Below are 18,505 nucleotides of genomic sequence, written 5' to 3' on the forward strand. Positions count from 1 at the left end.
TTCTGTGCTTCATATTCATAACAGCAGAAAATTCCATATACAATTTGCAGAATTATTGAAATAGTCAATGATTATCATAATTTTCACTGAGTTCATGCATTGTACCACATAGCTGTTGAAGCACTGGAGAGACTGTAGACAAGATTCCAACTTTTGTAAAAGTAAGGACAAACACAAAAATATCACAGAGTACAAACTTAAGCCAGCTTTAATGGGGAAACAATGAGTCAAGTTCAGAGACTTCAGGCACTTAACAAACAATTCTCTCTACATCCGTAGGCATAGGGCGTGAGGAGGATTTGAGGCCTCATATTGACTTAGTAGGAATCTGCCGTTCCAGATACCTCTCTCAATCAGATAAATCTCTCATCCAATCTTGTGATGATTTGTCAGCTTCAGTGACAGAAAATCCAATAACCCACTGTACAAAACTATAGCACTATACCCATATATACTGACGTTTTTTCCACACTCAATCCTTAGCCGAGAACACCCATTATCCCTTCTCATAATCTACCAATATTTTAAGAACCTTACACAATTGCTGGCTCTTCAAGGCCATGCTACAAATAAAACATTCTTTTTGGGTTCATAGTGCTGTACAATCATCTATTATTCTACTTATTATTTTTTCTGCCAAATTGAACTTATTGATTTGATCAATATATTTAGCACTAAAGATGGAACAGATACTATGCTAAATACTGAAGTTCACAAAGTAAAGACATGATCTTCCCCTTGTGGATGTTTTTACATGTTCATCTTGCCCAATTGTTAGTCCCTGATTTATCTTTGTATCTTCTACTGAACTTCCCAGACCATCTTCAACATGTGAGATTTTTTTTGAAACGTATCTTAATGTCTAGAGATGAAAACATGGAACCTAAAAGATATGAAATGCTATGTGTTGGGATTTATGAAGGTACTTTTATATAATCCTCAAAAATTATTCACATCAAATAATTCCAATAACATAGCAAAATTAGCACACGGCTATGCAAATGGTAGGAATTTTTAAGTAGCCATAAGAAATAGACTTGTCACAGTTAATTTGCGAATGGATGAAGATAATAAGAGTAAACCAAGATTCTGGATTAAGCAAAACACATTTGGAATAACACAGCTGGATAAGTAGCTTTGCTAAACAAGTCTTGATCCACTCTGTGTCTCAGTGGAAAATGCAATCCCTTCCCTGTACTCTAACTTGTTTGTTTAATTTTTTAAAACTTTATAAAGATGTAGGATAAGTTCTTAAAAAGTTTATTACCTAACTCATATGTTAGTAGGTAACACATTTTTTTTCAAACATTTATCACACAAAACAAAGACTTGATTGGATAATTATATATTATATTTATAATACTATATTCTGGACCACAACTAGATCAAAATGCCTATTTTTCATAATGCAGAGCTAAAATAAACTTCACATTATTAGTGTGCTGCTTTGAAGATGGTATTAAATCTTTAAAGGAAGGTCAAAATACAAATACAAGTCATTACTGATTATTGCACTTGAATAGCTAAATTAACATGCTGCAGGCTTTGTAAGCTAAATCATAACCCAAGCGAAGTGATTATAAAGAGGCACTGATAAATGAGCTGTTTTAATAAGCATTTATTTATGAATTTGTTATCAGAGTTTCTTCCATTAAAGTAAAATAATTAGGATGCTGAATCAGATCAAGATGACAGGGCTGCCGAGCAACATCTTTTCTTTCAGGAGAGAACATGAGAGTGTTTGGAAGAAAGTGAGGCAATGCTCTTTAATGAACACAAATTTCCTTTCAAATTATTCCATTGCTCAAAGGAAGACAGTTATTTAATAAAAAAAGACTCAGCTATAAACACCAGTCACAGTTTCACTCCTTATACATAAAAAGGCAATGAAAGGAGCTGTATTTCTACACTGGCATTTAAGATGTTTTGTCTTGGAGTAGAAGCTATAAAGTTGAGAGGATCATTTTGTTGTAAGCACCCAAGTGAAAACTATTATTTGATTACTATTTGCTAATGAGGTGTAGTAGAAGACAAACCAAAGCCTGAAAAGGGAAATTCATAAATCCACTCCAAGTTCTCAGGTCTTTGAGGTCACCAGGACTCTGAGCTTCAAAGCTGTCCCATGGATGTACCCATGCAGATTTCCTTGTCACACCTAGGTGCCACAATGACAGACGCTGCAGAAATACACAGATGGCACTTCGATCTCACCAGGATCTCTAGCTATCCTTCATCTATTTTCCTCTTCTAACACATGATCCAGAACTCAGAACAACATGTTTTGTTTCTTGTCAATATTTTGCAATTAATATAAAAACTTTGATATTTCACTAGCACTCCACTAGAAAATAATTATATTGTCTCCTTTCAAATAAGTAAAAAATTGCCCAGGTTTTGAAATAATTTTATAGTTTAATATTTTGATACATCAAGACTCTAATATAATTAATTCATACCTTAAAGGCTGACATTTCAATCCCATTCATGTGTTAATATATTATATATATAACATAATTTATATCATGTGCAATATATTTATTGTATTCACTATCAAATTCTGTATCCAGATAATATGTTCACATCTTAATCACTTCCTTTGTCACTAGGACAAAATATCCAACTGACTTCCAACTTAAAGGAATAGAGGTTTATGTGGCCTGGGGGATTTTGGATTGTTCAGTTCATATTTGGGAACTCCAAGGAAGAAATAACATGTTGATAAAGGCCTGGTTGGAGGAAGGCTGATCACATAATGGCGACCTGGAAGAAGGAAGAGAAGGGAGTAGATGGAAGAGAGATATGCACTCCCGGGGAGCGCCATCAGTGACACACTCCCAACCAGGCCACACCTCCTAACAACAACTCAGCTGTAGTGCCCACATAAAGCAGACATCTTTCAAACATAAGACTTTGGGAAGGGGGGTGGACCATAGCAGTTCATGTACTCAATGTTACTCCTCAAGAGAAACTGAGACACAATTTGACTAAGGAATGACAAGAAGTTACTTAGACAGTTTAGAAGTTACAAATCAGGAGACATAAATTCAAGCAGGTTGAATATGTGCCCTGGAGCCCTAGAGATTTCATATACATTTAAAGGCAAAGACTATAAATGAGAAGAGGAATTACACTAGTTATTTAATCAAGAAGGTGTTGTTGCAGGTAGGGCAGCAGACTATCTTGTAAGAGAGAACTATGGAGTAGCTTAAAGAATACACATAAAACAGTTCTCAGAAAGGAACAGAATTTCTTGGGAAAGGAGGAGAGCTGGAGGATGCATCAAGTTTTTCACCTGGTAAAATGGAAATAGCTTATGCTGAGTCAAATTTTAATTTGGAGGTAAGCACGGCCTGGTCTCATCTCCTTGAGGCCTGGTATTTGGAGAGTAACTCAGTCTGCTTTTATCTGTTGAATGTTATTTTTTCTGCAACAATGTGGCTATGAAAATCAATCCTTGCAACAAAATGCTGTATATATTCAGAAAACTATATATATATCCATACTAGTCTAAACTCTTTCCACATTTTGCTTAAAGAAATTTTAAGCATATTTAAAGATTTAATAAGTAATTATCTTCAAGAGTCATAATTCTTGAATTTTCTTCTCTCATGAAAGATATTTATTATGTGTATTTTCAAAATTAAATTTTTCTAGAGGATCAGAGGCACCCAGGGCCTAGTATCTGAGCCTTTCAGGCTGCTGTAAAACTGTCCCCAGTGCAGAAGAGCAGAGCCCTGCCCAGCACTGAGGAGGTGAGCGTTTTGGCCCACCGTTAACAAGTGCAGAGGAGCACAGGCTCCCAGAGCCTAGCAGCTGAACCTTTTGAGCTGCTGTACCATCACCCCCAGCACAGAGGAGCAGAGCCATGCCCAGCGCCAAGGAAGTGAGCCACTCGGGTGCTAGCAGCACATCCCGCCCACACAATGAAATGAGATGACAGGTAAACTAGTCTCAAAATCAGACTTCCAGATCACCTACAGCAACCCCAAAGGGAAATGAGATGGAACAACCTGATACTCAAACACCTGGACTCCCTGAACTGGAAACTAAAGAGGATCTGGAAAAAAATGAAATCAGACATAATTTCTCAGATAATAGCAGAGATTGTGCCCATAGTGCAAGACATGATTAATGAATCTAGAGAGGACATAGATTAAAAAAAATAGAGGAGCTGAAGAACATGATGGAATCCCAACAGGAAACAAATGGAATCCATAAAACAAATGCAAACAAACTTCCAGGAGATTAAAAATTCCATTGAAAGTTTATGCACCACAATCAGTCAATGTGAGGACAGACTTCAGATATAGAAAATAAGATTGCAATTAGTGACCAGGAAAGAAAAACTTCTTTAAAATAGTATGGAACCAAGAGAAATCAATCCAGCAGCTGCTAGATGATCCAAAGAAGAAAAATATAAGACTGATTGGAGTCAAAGAAGAAACAGGAGAGAGTGCAGACAACATAAAAAACTCTTCACAGAAGTGATGGCAGAAAACTTCCCAAGCAGGGGAAAAGAACTTTACATACAGATAAGTGAGGCATATAGGACTCCAACTAGCCTTGATCAAAAAAAATCTACACATAGGCATAAAATAGTTAAGATTCCAGAAACACAACAGAAGAACAAAATTCTGCAAGGAGTTAGAGAAAAAGAAACAAATAATATGCAAAGGAAAGGCCATCAGAATCACAGCAGACTTCTCCACACAAACCCTCAAGGCAAGAAGAGCTTTGAGGGATGTATTTTAAGCCCTAAAGGAAAACAGCCTCCAAACCAGATTGATGTACCCTGCAAAAGTATCTTTCAAAATTGATGGAGAAATAAGATACTTTCATGACAAAGAGCACCTTAGAAATTTTATGAATGCCAAACCAGAACTCCAAAAAATTTTAGACAATATCCTAGGAAAAGACAATGAAGATCACAACCCCAGGAAGCCCAGCAGAATAAATCCGTCTGGCATGACAAGAAATTAAACGCAAAGGGGGGGGGGGATCCAGCAAAAAGAAAAAGTCACGAAAATGATAAGTCAATATATATCAGTGATAACTATCAATATTAATGGTCTCAATTCACCAATCAAAGAAATAGACTGGCAGAATGGGTCAAGAAGGAAGATCCAACAATATGCTGCATACAAGAAACACACTTAATTCAAAAAGAAACTCATGCACTGAAAGTTAAAGGGTGGATAATATTCCATGCAACAAGAACCTGAAAAAAAGCAGGAGTAGCTATCCTCTTTGCAGATCAAATGGATTTCAAACGAACACTGATTAAGAGAGACAAAGAAGGACACTACATCCTTGTAAAGGGAACAATCCAAGAGGAAGAGATGACAATCATAAATATATGTACACCAAACACTGGTGCTCCCAACTACATAAAACAAATACTAATGGACATGAAAAATCAAATAAGAACTAATACAATAGTAATGGCGGACCTCAATACCCTACTGTCACAAATAGATAAATCAACTAGACAAAAACTAAGCAACAAAATGCTAGAACTCAATCAAGCTCTTGAACAAATGAACTTCACAGATGTTCCACCCCACAAAATCAGAATACTCATTCTTTTCAGATGCACATGGGTTGTTCTCCAAAATAGACCACATACTCGCTCATAAAACATGTTTAAGTAAGTGCAAAGGAATTGAAGTTATCCCCTGTATATTATCAGACCATAGTGCAATGAAATTGGAGATCAATAGCAATAGAAACTGCAAAAATTTCATAAATACATGGAAATTGAACAAAACACTTCTGAATAATCAATGGGTCACAAAGGAAATTAAAGAAGAAATCAGGTAGTTCCTACAATTAAATGACAATGACAATACAACATATCGGAATCTATGGGACACAATGAAAGCAGTCTTAAGAGGGAAATTCATAGCAGTGAATACTCATATTAGGAAAACAGAATAAGCCCAATTAAACAACCTGGTGCTGAAACTCAAACTTCTAGAAGAAGAACAGGACAAACCCAAAGCTCATACAAGGGAGGAAATTATAAAGATCAGAGGAGAAATCAATGCAATGGAGACTAAGAGAATGATACAAAAAACAATAAAGCCAAGAGTTGGTTCTTTGAACGAGTAAACAAAATTGACAAACCCTTAGCCAACCTTATCAGAAAAAGGAAAGAAAAGGCACAAATCCATGCAATTAGGAATGAAAAGGGTGAAATTACAAAGGACTCAGCAGAAATCCAGAGGATCATCAATACCTACTTCAAGAACCTATATGCCAATAAGATGGAAAACACAGAAGAAATGGACAGATTCCTAAATATGTATGAATTACCAAATTTGAATGAAGAAGACCTAAAAATTCTGAATCACCCAATATCAATCAATGAAATTGAAAATAAATTAAAAACTTATCAACTAAGAAAAGCCCGGGTCTTGATGGCTTCACTGCTGAAATCTACAAGACATTAGAGAGGAACTATTGCCACTATTGTTTAAACTATTCAATGAAATTGAAAGGGAAGCAATATTCCCAAATTCATTCCTGGAAGCAAGCATCACCTTGATCACCAAAGCAGAGAAAGACACGTCTGAGAAAGAGAACTATAGGCCAATCTCACTAATGAACATAGATGCAAAAATCCTTAATAAGATACTGGCAAATAGAATGTAGAAGATCATCAAGAAGATCATACACTGGGACCAAGTGGGATTCATCCCCGGGATGCAGGGATGGTTCAACATAATGCAAATCAATCAATGTAATACACTATATCAATAGACACAAGAAAAAAAACTATATGATCATCTCAGTAGTTGCAGAATAAGCATTCGAAAAAATCCAACATGCATTTATGATAAAAACCCTACAAAAAATTGGAATAGATGGTCTCTACCTCAATCTGATAAAAGCCATCTATGAAAAACCAACAGTCAATATCATATTAAATGGTCAAACACTGAAATCCCTCACACTAAAATCAGGAACAAGACAAGGATGTCCACTATCACCACTCATGTTCAACATAGTTTTAGAAACATTAGCCAAAGCAATTAGACAAGAGAAAGAAATAAAAGGAATAAAGATAGGAAACAAAGAAGTCAAATTATCATTATTTGCAGATGACATGATACTCTATATAGAAGACTCCACGAACTCCATCAAAAGTCTTCTAGAATTAATAACCAAATTCAGTAAAGTAGCTGGATACAAGGTCAGCACACAAAAATCAATAGCTTTCCTCTACACAAACAACAGCCTCTCTGAAAGAGAAATAAGGCAAACAATTCCTTTCACAATAGCATTCCAAAAACTGAAATACCTAGGAATCAACCTAACAGAAGAAATCAAAGACCTCTTCTCTGAAAACTCTAGCATTCTGAAAAGAGAGATTGAAGAAGATATCAGAAAATGGAAAGACATCCCTTGCTCCTGGGTAAGAAGAATCAACATAGTGAAAATGGCCATACTTCCAAAATTGCTATATGGATTCAATGCAATCCCAACTGAAATCCCAGCAGCATACTTCACAGACCTTGAGAAAACAATCCAAAAATTCATTCGGAACAAGAAGAGACCTTGAATAGCAAAAGCAATTCTAGGCAACAGAGACATGACAGGGGGCATCAAAACCCCCAACTTGAAACTATACTACAAAGCCACTGTGATAAAATCAGCATGGTACTGGCAAAGAAACAGTCCTGAGGAGCAGTGGAATAGATTAGAAGATGCAGAAACAACTCCAGACACACTCAGCCACCTCAACTTCGACAAAGGAGCCAAACATCCTCACTGGAGGAAAGATAACCTCTTTAATAAATGGTGCTGGAAAAATTGGATTTCAACTTGCCAAAGATTAAAACTAGACCTGTATCTCTCACCATACACTAAACTAAAATTGAAATGGATTAAAGATCTAAATATTAAAACAGAATCACTGAACCTGCTGGAACAGAGATTAGGTAGAACTCTTGAAGACATTGGTGAAGGAAAAGATTTTATGAACAAAACCTCAGTTGCCCATGAACTAGCACAAACAATCAACAAGTAGGATCTCTCCTTATTCAAAAGCTTCTGCATAGCAAGAGAAATCACCAAGAGTGTGAAGAGACAACCCACAATGTGGGAATAAATTTTCACTTGCTGTATCTCAGACAAAGGTCTACTATCTAGAATCTATGAAGAACTTAAAAAATCAGTCCTCCCAAATTTAAAGACCCAATCCAAAAATGGGTATCTGAAATGAACAGACATTTCTCAAAGAAGTAGAAATAGCAAATAAACATATGAAAAAATGTTCAACATCCCTGGTCATTCGAGAGATGCAAATGAAAATAGTGCTGAGATTCCACCTCACCCCAGAAAGAATGGCTGCTATCAAGAAATCAACCAATAACAAATGGTGGCAGGGCTGTGGGGAAAGAGGAACACTGCTCCACTGCTGGTGAGAGTCTAGACTGTAGCAACCACTGTGGAAATCAGTATGGAGATACCTCAAAGAACTAGGATTGGCCAAAAAAAAACAAGATAGGCTAAACACTGGGCTGGGGATTTAGCTCAGTGGTTCTGCCGCCTGCCTTGCAAGCTCAAGGACCCAAGTTCAATCCCCAGTACCAAAAAAAAAAAAAAAATCCACCAAAGAACTAGGATTGGAAGTCCCATTTGACCCACATATTCCCTGCTGGGTATCTTCCTGAAAAAATTAAAAGAATCATATCACAGTGATATACGTGTACCCATGTTTATAACAGCACAGTTTGTAATAGCTAAGACTTGGAAGCAGCCCTATTGCCCATCAACTGGAGAGTGGATAAAGAAAATGTGGATTTTTTATAAAATGGAGTACTACTCAGCCATAAAAAATGAGAAATTAGTGACATTTATGGCTAAATGGATGGACATTGAGGAGATACTTTTAAGTGAAATAAATAGGACACATATGTGTAAATACCAAGCAGTTTCTCTAGTGCGAGAAACTGAAAGAGTAAATAAGGCCCAAAAGGTATAATAGATAATGTGAAACAGGAAGAAAAGGGGCAAAGGGGAAGGGGAAATGGGAAGGGTAGGGGAAAGGAAAGAAGAAAATGGAATTAATATGGGAAAAAGAAAAAAATGGAAACAAAGTCTTTGTAAATAGGGAAGGTTGGAGGAGTTGAAGGGAGGGCAGGGGAATGGGGAAAAAATAAGAACCAAGAGAGACTACGAGAAGGTACAAATTTCCAGTGATGAATGTCATTATATTGTATACCTAAAATATACCAATAAAATTAACTTTAAAAATTAAATTTTTCTTTGATAAGAAATAAAAATGAAATGGAAACTGACCATGGGACCTAATATAGGTTAGTCAGTTTCATGTTAAATTTAAAATATACTATTATTGCAAACTATTTCATTCATACTTTATGATCTGACACACATGATCAATTCTGTAAATATGTGAATCATATGATTTACCAATCCTGCATTTTAAAAAAATGAACGATAAAATGGAAATTAATATGGTGCTGAAATTTCATAATAAGGAGACATTTTAATAATGAAAATGAAACTTTTCTTATATCTAGTGTCATGGGAAATTTAGAGTTTGGCTAATTTATTACCAAAAAATCAGCTAAAGTTGAAAGAGGGTATTCAGTTAGAAGAATTCAAGAGAAAGGTACTGGGGAAAAATATTTCATCTTAATATTTCAAAAAAGTGGAATTCTTCAATAAGTTGATTTAATTACATAACCTAGAGACACACAATGAGAATTTAGGTTCTTACCAATTGACACTCTAGCCAATGGGCAACTTCGTTTAAATTAATCAGCAAGTAAAAAAGAAAGTTTCCAAATTCTTAGCACAACAGGCAAAATAGCCATTTGTATCATATTCTATATGAACACCCATGTGCATGTGTGTTTGTGTGTGCCTCTGTGTGTGTGTGTGTGTGTGTGTGTGGCATTTATGGTACATAGTTCTTTCCCTATATCTTTAAAGGTGAATAACATTTGCTTCCTATACAGCTAAAATCTAAGCATATTTCTCTTTCATGTTGAGTCTTAGAATAGCAATCTCTTTGGAGACTGGTTGTCTGAAATTCTCCCTTGCATGACCATTGAGGCTTAACCATAATCCAGCTAAAGCTGACTCATTGATTGACACTAGGCACTGGAGCAGGCAGATGAATTTCTCTGGTTTAAAGTTTAATGGAACAGATCTTTTGATCTTTGATTCTGTAAGGAATCTGAAGTTCATTTTCTCACTCAGGTTACTTTGTTGCTAGTACATTGTCACATACAAATCTCATTTTCATGAATAGAACATATCGTGGTGAGGTCAGCATTGTTAAATTAATACAATGATTTACACTCATGTTTCATGGAATGTTAACTCCAACATTGTTCTTTCCATGAAAACTTAAACTATCCAATGCTTATGTGACATAGGTTCCTTTAAAATCTAAGGTTGGACATGATGTCCTACATGAACATATGCTAAATACTAATCCTTAACTCTGTCTTTATACTTCTGCTTCTCATTGCATTTACTTCTGAAATGATTGCAAAATCATTTAAATCTGACAATCAAAGCCTGAAAACTAAAAAAGGAATAAAGCTTTTCTTTATTATAATCCAGGGTTTTTCCTTTCTTTTGCTTCTACGAGCAGCTTAAGTCAGTGGAGGAAGAGGAAACATAGCAGTCTTATTTCCTACCGTATAGCAGCTATAGCCTAGTCTCAGAGATACAGCCCAAGACTGGTAAAATCTAGTTGAAATTCTTTGATTCTGCATGTTTATTGAAGGATTGTCTTGACCAGTTTAGAATCATGTATACATAGAAATTCATTAGTCCTTCTTGAGGCAGGTCAGAACATTTGCTCTTTGCAATAATTCAAGGTCACTTCAATTTCAGGACTACTTAAAAGTGAAAGTTTTAAGGGTGTAAAAATATGACCAGCCAGTTTATCAGTCTTCCTTTCTGTGAAATATATTATTATAAGATCATCCTTTCAGGTCTTTGCTAGCAAATTGAAAGAGAAGGTACATTTGGGAACTTCTTTTAAATTCCAGTCATATTCAAATAAGAGAACTCTTAATAGAAATAATTTCATAAATTGGCATGAAAGAACAGTATAACATTTCAAAACATCAATTCTTCTGTAAGCATCATCTATGAGCTTTCTTTTCTTAAAATACAGAGTATTCTTTGACTAGAAATGATCAAGTACATATTTGCTCCAACAGAGCTTTTGGGAGAGTGCATAGTGTTGATAAGGCCAATAAAGCTGAGCTTTTAACCTTTTTGCATTTCAATTGCATAATCAAAACCTGACGATAGCACATCACATACTCAGAGAATGCCATGGGCATTGCACAGAAAATGAAAATTAGTTCTAAAAGGCTTTTCATTCTTTGTGGCATAGGATGCTCCTCTCCTGGCTATATATGAAAAAGGATCTGAAACAAAATGGAAAAAATATGACTGTGAGTAAAAGCAAAGCCCAGATAAAACGAAGAGCATGGAGAGTTGAAATAGAAAAGTGAGAAGCTGTAATTAGCTCCACTATTTTATGAGCGTGAAAAACAAAACCACTTTAAAAAATACAAACAGGCAGAATGCCAGCAGAGGTAGCGACTAGTGCTACAACCAACCTTGGTAAATAGTGAGCAATATGAAATTAAATAGAGCTTATGGATAAAAGTTTGACACCAATTCCATTGGTTATATTTTTCATAAATTATCATCCACAATAAAAGTCATTCTGCTATATTACTTTTGAAGTAAGACAACATTGAATACCAAAGATGGTTATAAATAAAGGCAGAATATCATTGCCTATCCTTACTAAACAGACACATAAGGCAATTTTAATTACCGTGTGTTTGAGCAAGAGTAAAATTTCCTACATTTGCAGATATTTTAAATTTAAGAGAACAGTGCAAGTAAATAAAGAAAGTGAAAAGTCTCCTCTCCAATACTCAGCATCGATTTCTACCCTGCTTACAGCCTGATTTTCTTATTCAATTAAAAACATGACCTTGCAAAGTGTTAAATTGAATCAAAACTTACCTAGGCATTTATCATATGTATATCCTGAAGGCTATAACTCGTCCAACATGAAATCATTCATTATCATGCATTTCACATTTACTTTATTCATTTCAGTGAGTTTAGGCAAAGAATATGTTCAAGGCACATGAATATGCCCACTCATTATTAATATGGCCTTTCACACACGTGAGACCACCACTTCTCTAAAATAAAACACTGGGGTCTTCTTTTATATCTGTTTCAAATGGACACAGGGAGAAAGAAATTTTGAAATGCCCCTGCATTCCTTCAGTTTTATTTCTTTTCTGCCCAAGGGTCTGAAAAGCTGTTAAATCTTTGCAGAAAGGACTCCTCTCATGTATAAAAATCATGACTGCGGTCCCGTATTTCCTAGGAGGATGTTCTGTAGAGAAACCAAGACTAGAGGGAAACTCTCAATTCTGCGATAACATTTGACCATTTTCTTAAACTGTGGAATAAGCCTGTACTTATGAGTGGGTCTGACTTAAGCACGGAGCATGGACTCATCAGTGAAGCAAAAGCTACAAATCCTCTAGGCCAAGAGTAGTACGTGTTATTTGTTTTTCTTTTAAGACAAAATATGTTAATGTATGTGTTGTTTTTTCTAAACTAAAACTTCAGTGTTTGTATTTAATTGCAGTGTTGACACTTAGCGATAAATAAATGGGTTTTGGATTGCAGTTCGGGCACTTGTCTCTAAAAGATTCTCCATCACTGCATCTCTTCTTGAATTTTTATTTTTTATTTTTACTACTGGGTATACATTTGATTTTTTTTTTGTAAGTTTCATTCTTCTTTTGTGGGCAAGAGTACAGGTACTGGGAGTTGAATCCAAGGCCTTTGTTCATACTGAGCTACATTTCCAGCTGTCTTTTAAATTTTTAAAAGATTTTTAGACAAGGTCTCATTAAGTCACTGAGTTGCCTAGGCTAGGCTTGAATTTGCACTTCTCCTGCCTAGGCCTCTCAGGGTGCTGAGATTACATTTATTAATAGTCTCCTCACACTGGAATGAAACAGCCATAAGTGAAAGAATTTGCTTTGTCCACTGCTATTTGCCCCAAACCTAGAACTCACTGCAGTTTCCACAACTATGTTGAATGATTGAATGGAGAAATATCAAAATTGATACCTGTCATGTTTAAATTATATAGTTACTCACCCTAATCATTTGCTTTTGAAACATACACTCTTAAAATTCCCCAGGTGTGCTGGCTTCAGCAACACATATACTAAAATTCCCCAAGTACCTCTTAACTACAGATTAGAATGACTATCAACCCTTATTCTTTTCCATGTCTCTGTTATATCTTATATAAGTGCCCACTTTTCTTTTTTAAATTTATTGGATTCAGTCTTTATTATCATGTTTTCCTTTCTCCCTTTAATTACCTGATTACGTTTTTGCTTGCCCTTTACTGGGATCCACGGAGGATTAATTGTGGGAGTGCCCTGAGCAACTGCTTTGCTAAATGACCCATCACATCATTTTCATCTCTGTAAGAACCCTGGCCACTTTCTTGACTTCAGTCTTCAGAGCTCTATGGATGGCAATGACTCCCTCAAATTCCTTTCTCTATGAGACACAACATGGTAGTAACTCCCATTTCTTTTGCCTATGTCACTTCCCTTTCCATACCCACATATTTTTATTTACGGAGCTTTTACTTTTCTTCGTGGTGTTCATAAGACTCACAAATTCTAATCAATCACCACATTCTCTTGGTTTCTAATACCAATAAATCCAATTAATCCAGTACCCCCATTTCCCTTACCTTGAGATGTGGTACCTGACACTTATAAGAGCACTTTTATGACCTTCCTGCTTCAGTTATCCCTATTTGCAACCTTTATAGAACTATAAGAGCATAGCTTCAATCATGCAAGTCCCTAATTGATTATAAAAGAAGCCTTATAATATCTACAATAATTAGAGTCTACATTCTTGGCATAGATTTCTGTGCCTATTATAAACAGAGCCACAACCTCCCTTAACAGCTCTTCCCTTAACTGTTTTTCAGGAAATGTCATCATTAGCTTACTCAGTGGACTTGTATTTTTCTATCTGCATGTTTACTGATAATAGTACTCCTCTATGGGAAAGTTTTCACTAATTTACATCTTTTCAAATCTTGTCCATTCTGCAAGAGACAGTTCAAATAGCATTTCCTTTGGGATCTACAGTTAAAAAGCCCCTGGTCTGATAGAGGCGAAAGTACTGTGGGTTCACAGTGCATTGGTGTAATTTTATCACTCACTCATGAATGGTCTGTAGCTCAAATGTGCTGCATATTTTCTTGAATGTCTGCCTTCCATCTTCTACTACATCAAAATTCCCTGAGGGCAGATTCTGTATACTCCTCATCTGTTAATTTCCTTCAGTGCCTTGCATATATGGGCATATATTAAATTAATATAGATTATTACTAGTAATGTCCAATGGAAAGTCAATTGATTATCATGTTTATTCCATGGTAGAACATGAATATGAGCCATTCACTTATGTTGACACCAAAAATGAATACTATACGCTTACACAGAAAACCAAAGCACCAGTCTTTATGATAGTTAATGCAAAGAAAAACACAATTCCTGATTCTTTTGGCAAATACATCATTAGATGATTCCCCTTATAGTTCTCTGAATCTGACTATTTTTTTTAAAAGATTTTTGAGCAATCTCAAGAAGTTATATTTAGGGCTTTCCATTTTTTAACTTTCCCAATGTAACTGTACTATTATTAAATTCTAAGACTTCTAAAATTATCCGTGTACTTAATTTTTTGTAAACTCATTGCTTTTTTAATTTCCTGGTGTTATTTCATGGCATTTATATAGCACATGGAAAGTATACTGTTCCTTGTAAGTCATTTCTGCTTAGGCAAAATTCCAGTGTATAGAGAAGACTCTGGGAACAAAGCAAGTGCTCTGTAAGAGCTGATGCCTTTTAGGTCTTTCTCAGCCAAAGCAAGAACTTAAATAGTGACTCAATCAGCAAACCTTGATATCATTTATCTTTTTCAGGCATTAAGGCTAAATTATCAACATATTTAGCTCAGTATCTTTGATTAGTATTAGAAATCTAAAAGGTCAATATCCTTTACCTAAATAGGGGGGTACTTGTAAGCACCTTCTTTCATCAAAATAGATCCTATATAAAGGTCATAAAATTGTGACATTCTGTGAATAAGTATCTGCCACTAGATTAATGATTTAGGGGAGAGGAGTTATTACAATTTATAAAGCTTTAGTTCATGAAATATACTAAAAATTACTGAAAATATTTTAATATACTAAGCAAATGTTATCCTCCAAATGTAATATGTAAAATTTTACTAATATTCTGAATTTTATGTGAAAATCAAATATTTCAAAAAATTGTCATTTTTTTACATTCTTGTTATGGATTATTCTTAATTGATCAATATTGTATATATTTACTGTGTAGAACATGTTTTGAAATATGTATACATTTTGGAATAGCTAATTAGTGTATATGTTACTGTACATAATCTTTATTTGTAATGAGGACACTTAAAATCTACTCTATTTTTTTAATACACAAGAAGCTATTATTGCTATAGTCATTATGATCCACAGTAGGTCTCTTGAACTTATTCCTTTTAACTAACTAAAATTTGTATCTTTTGACTAACATCTCCCTGGTCCCTGGTCCATCATTGTTAGGTCAGATAAACACATGTTTACTTAGTTCTTACTATTCACCCCTCCGTCTGCTCCCTACATTTTCTCCCACAACCTCTTATGTTACAATTCTGGCTGGGTCACAGGTATTACTTTGTGTGTGACAACAGTCTGGCTCCACATTCTCTTTTATTTCATTTCAAAATGTAAATTTGTGTCTTTCTTTCATCACATGACAAATATCTCAAGAATTGCAGTTGTGTCTTATTCATCTTTGAATTTGAAATATGTTTGTAAAGTAAATTGAATTGGCATCCTGGAGGGAAGGGGAGCAACCCAATCCCACAATTTCCTGAAAATCTGTATTTTACACTTTGCTCCTGACTTTCTATGAAAAACACTTCATTCAGAAATTCTGTGAACCCATGTTAGTTCCACCTGTTCTGCCAACTCCAGCTCCTTACTCTACACACACACAGTTATCCGTGAAGTCAACAGCTCATCAGAAAGACACGGCTTATGGTGATTCTGTAAAAAATGTTTACAATTTTAATCCATCAGGAATTAATTGTGTTACCTGGTGCCATGGCTCTCCTGGGCCTCCTAGAAAGACAGGAAAAGGCGTCCATGAGTTACACTACCTATAGTCAAGCAGGGACTGCAGTGCAGCAGGGCTACAGTGCTTATACCTCCCAGCCAACTCAAGGGTGTGCACTGACCACCCAGGCATATTGGCAGCATACCTGTGGAACCTCTGCATGGACAGCCTGCTCACGTCAGCTATACCCAGGCTCAGATCTCAGATCATGCCACCTATAACAGACCAAGAGTATACAACTTCTTGTGGACAGCCTCCCACTGATTCTACTTCAGCTGCCCCTCAAGGCATACAGCCAACCTTTGCAGGAGTATGGCACTGGTGCTTAACATACCACCACAGCTACAGTCTCCACCACTCAGGCCCAGCCTGCTTACCCAGCCTATGGGCAACAGCCAGCACCCAGCAGCCACCATAATTGCATTGCCACAGGAAGGTGGGTATTGGGCCTGCTGAGATTAATCAACCTAAGTCTAGCACAAGAGATTATAGCCAGTCCAGTCTAGGATCTGGACAGGTAACTACAGTTATCTCCAGGTTCCTGGGAGCTACCCAATGCAGCCAGTCACCACACCTCTATTCTATCCTTCTACCAGCTACACAGATGACTAGTTATGATCAGAACAGTTTACTTTCAGCAAAACACCTATGGGTAGCAGAGCAGTTATAGACAGCAGAGTAGCCATAGTCGACAAAGCAGCTATGGGCAGTAGGCTGTCACTAGTTACCACACCCAGGACACACAGGCACTGGACCCTACAGCCAGGCTCCAAGAGCAGTGTTCCAGTAGTATGAGTGTATATGGGCCAGAGTCTGCACACTTTTCCAGGCCAGGAGAGAACCAGAGCATGAGTGACCCTGATAACTGAAGCAGGGGAAGTGGGGGATTTGATTGTGGAGGTGTGAAAAGAGATTGGTAGGAAAGAGGACACCAGAGTGGAATGAGCAATGCCAGAGAGTGAAGTGGCTTCAGTAAGCCTAGTAGACCCTAGTAGATCTTGATCCAGGCCATCCCATAGATCCTGATGAGGATTCTGACAACCATGCAATTTCTGTTCAAGGATTAAATGACAGTGTGACATTAAGTGATCTGGCACACTTCTTTAAGCAATGGGAAGTTATTAAGATGAACAAGATGACTGGCCAATCCATGATCCACATCTACCTGGACAAGAAAACAGAAAAATTCAAAAGTCATAGCAGGGTGTCCTGTGAAGATGTGCCAACTGCCTAGGCTGGGAAACGTTTTCAAGAAAGCAAACTTAGAGTCTCTTTTGTTCAGAAGAAGCCACCAACAAACAATAAGAGGCAGAATGCCACCCCATGAGGGCAGAGGGATGCCATCATTACACCGTGGAAGTCTAGGTGGCCCAGGAGGTCCTGAGGGACCCCTGGGCTACATGGGAGGCTGTGAAGGAGACAAAAGGAGGATTCTCACACAAGAAGCCCCAGGCTTCCCAAGGAAATCCCTCTGGAGGGAAGACATGTCCAGCATTGAGCTGGAGACTGGGCAGGGTCCCAGTCCAGGTTATGGAAACTGGAACTTCACCTGGAGAGCAGAATGCAACCAATAAAGGCTTCCTCCTGCCACCCTTACAGGGTGATTGTGGCAGAGGCAGCCCTGGAAGCATGTGGGGAGGAAGAGGTGGCCCCATGGAACACGGTGGTCCTGGTGGAATGTTCAGAGGTGGCCATGGTGGAGACAGAGGTGTTGGCTTCCAGAGTGGCTGTGGTATGGACAGAGATGGCTTTCATGGAGGAAGATGAGGTGATCCAGGGGACCACCCGGACCTTTGATGGAACAAATAGGAGGAAAAGGAGGCAGATGTGGAGGACCTGGAAAAATGGATAAAAGTAACCACTGCCAGGAACTCAAGCAAGACAGAGACCCCAAAGAGCTGCATTTACTAGCAGATTTGCTTTTTAACCCAGAAAAATTTTAAATTTATAATCCTATAATTTTAATTTTGGACACAACATTATGATTATTCCTTGCCTATACTTGAGTATTTTTCACCATTTTTGAAGAAAAATTAAAACAAATGAAAGGATTAAACAAAAAAAGAATTTAATAAGAGAGAACATACCTGCCTCGTTGGCACTGAGTTTGGTTTATCCAAATTGACCCGATATTATTTGCTTATAAACCTTTGTTCCACTGAGTGAAAGTATTGCATCTATCTTACATCCTTCCATTATTGGGAGTGGGTATGCAGCTCAGTGAT

The 18,505-nt window shown here is 36.8% G+C and overlaps 1 pseudogene; it reads left to right on the forward strand.

Annotated features, from left to right (window-relative positions):
• The first annotated feature begins 16,267 nt into the window (after positions 1-16,267).
• LOC101726436 (RNA-binding protein EWS pseudogene) lies at positions 16,268-18,252 on the forward strand (annotated as a pseudogene).
• The last annotated feature ends 253 nt before the right edge of the window (positions 18,253-18,505 follow it).

The sequence above is a fragment of the Heterocephalus glaber genome, unplaced genomic scaffold (genome assembly GCF_053883595.1).
Source record: "Heterocephalus glaber isolate CG9 unplaced genomic scaffold, H.glaber_assembly_v1.0 deba00001577, whole genome shotgun sequence".
NCBI classification, from domain to species: Eukaryota; Metazoa; Chordata; class Mammalia; order Rodentia; family Bathyergidae; genus Heterocephalus; species Heterocephalus glaber.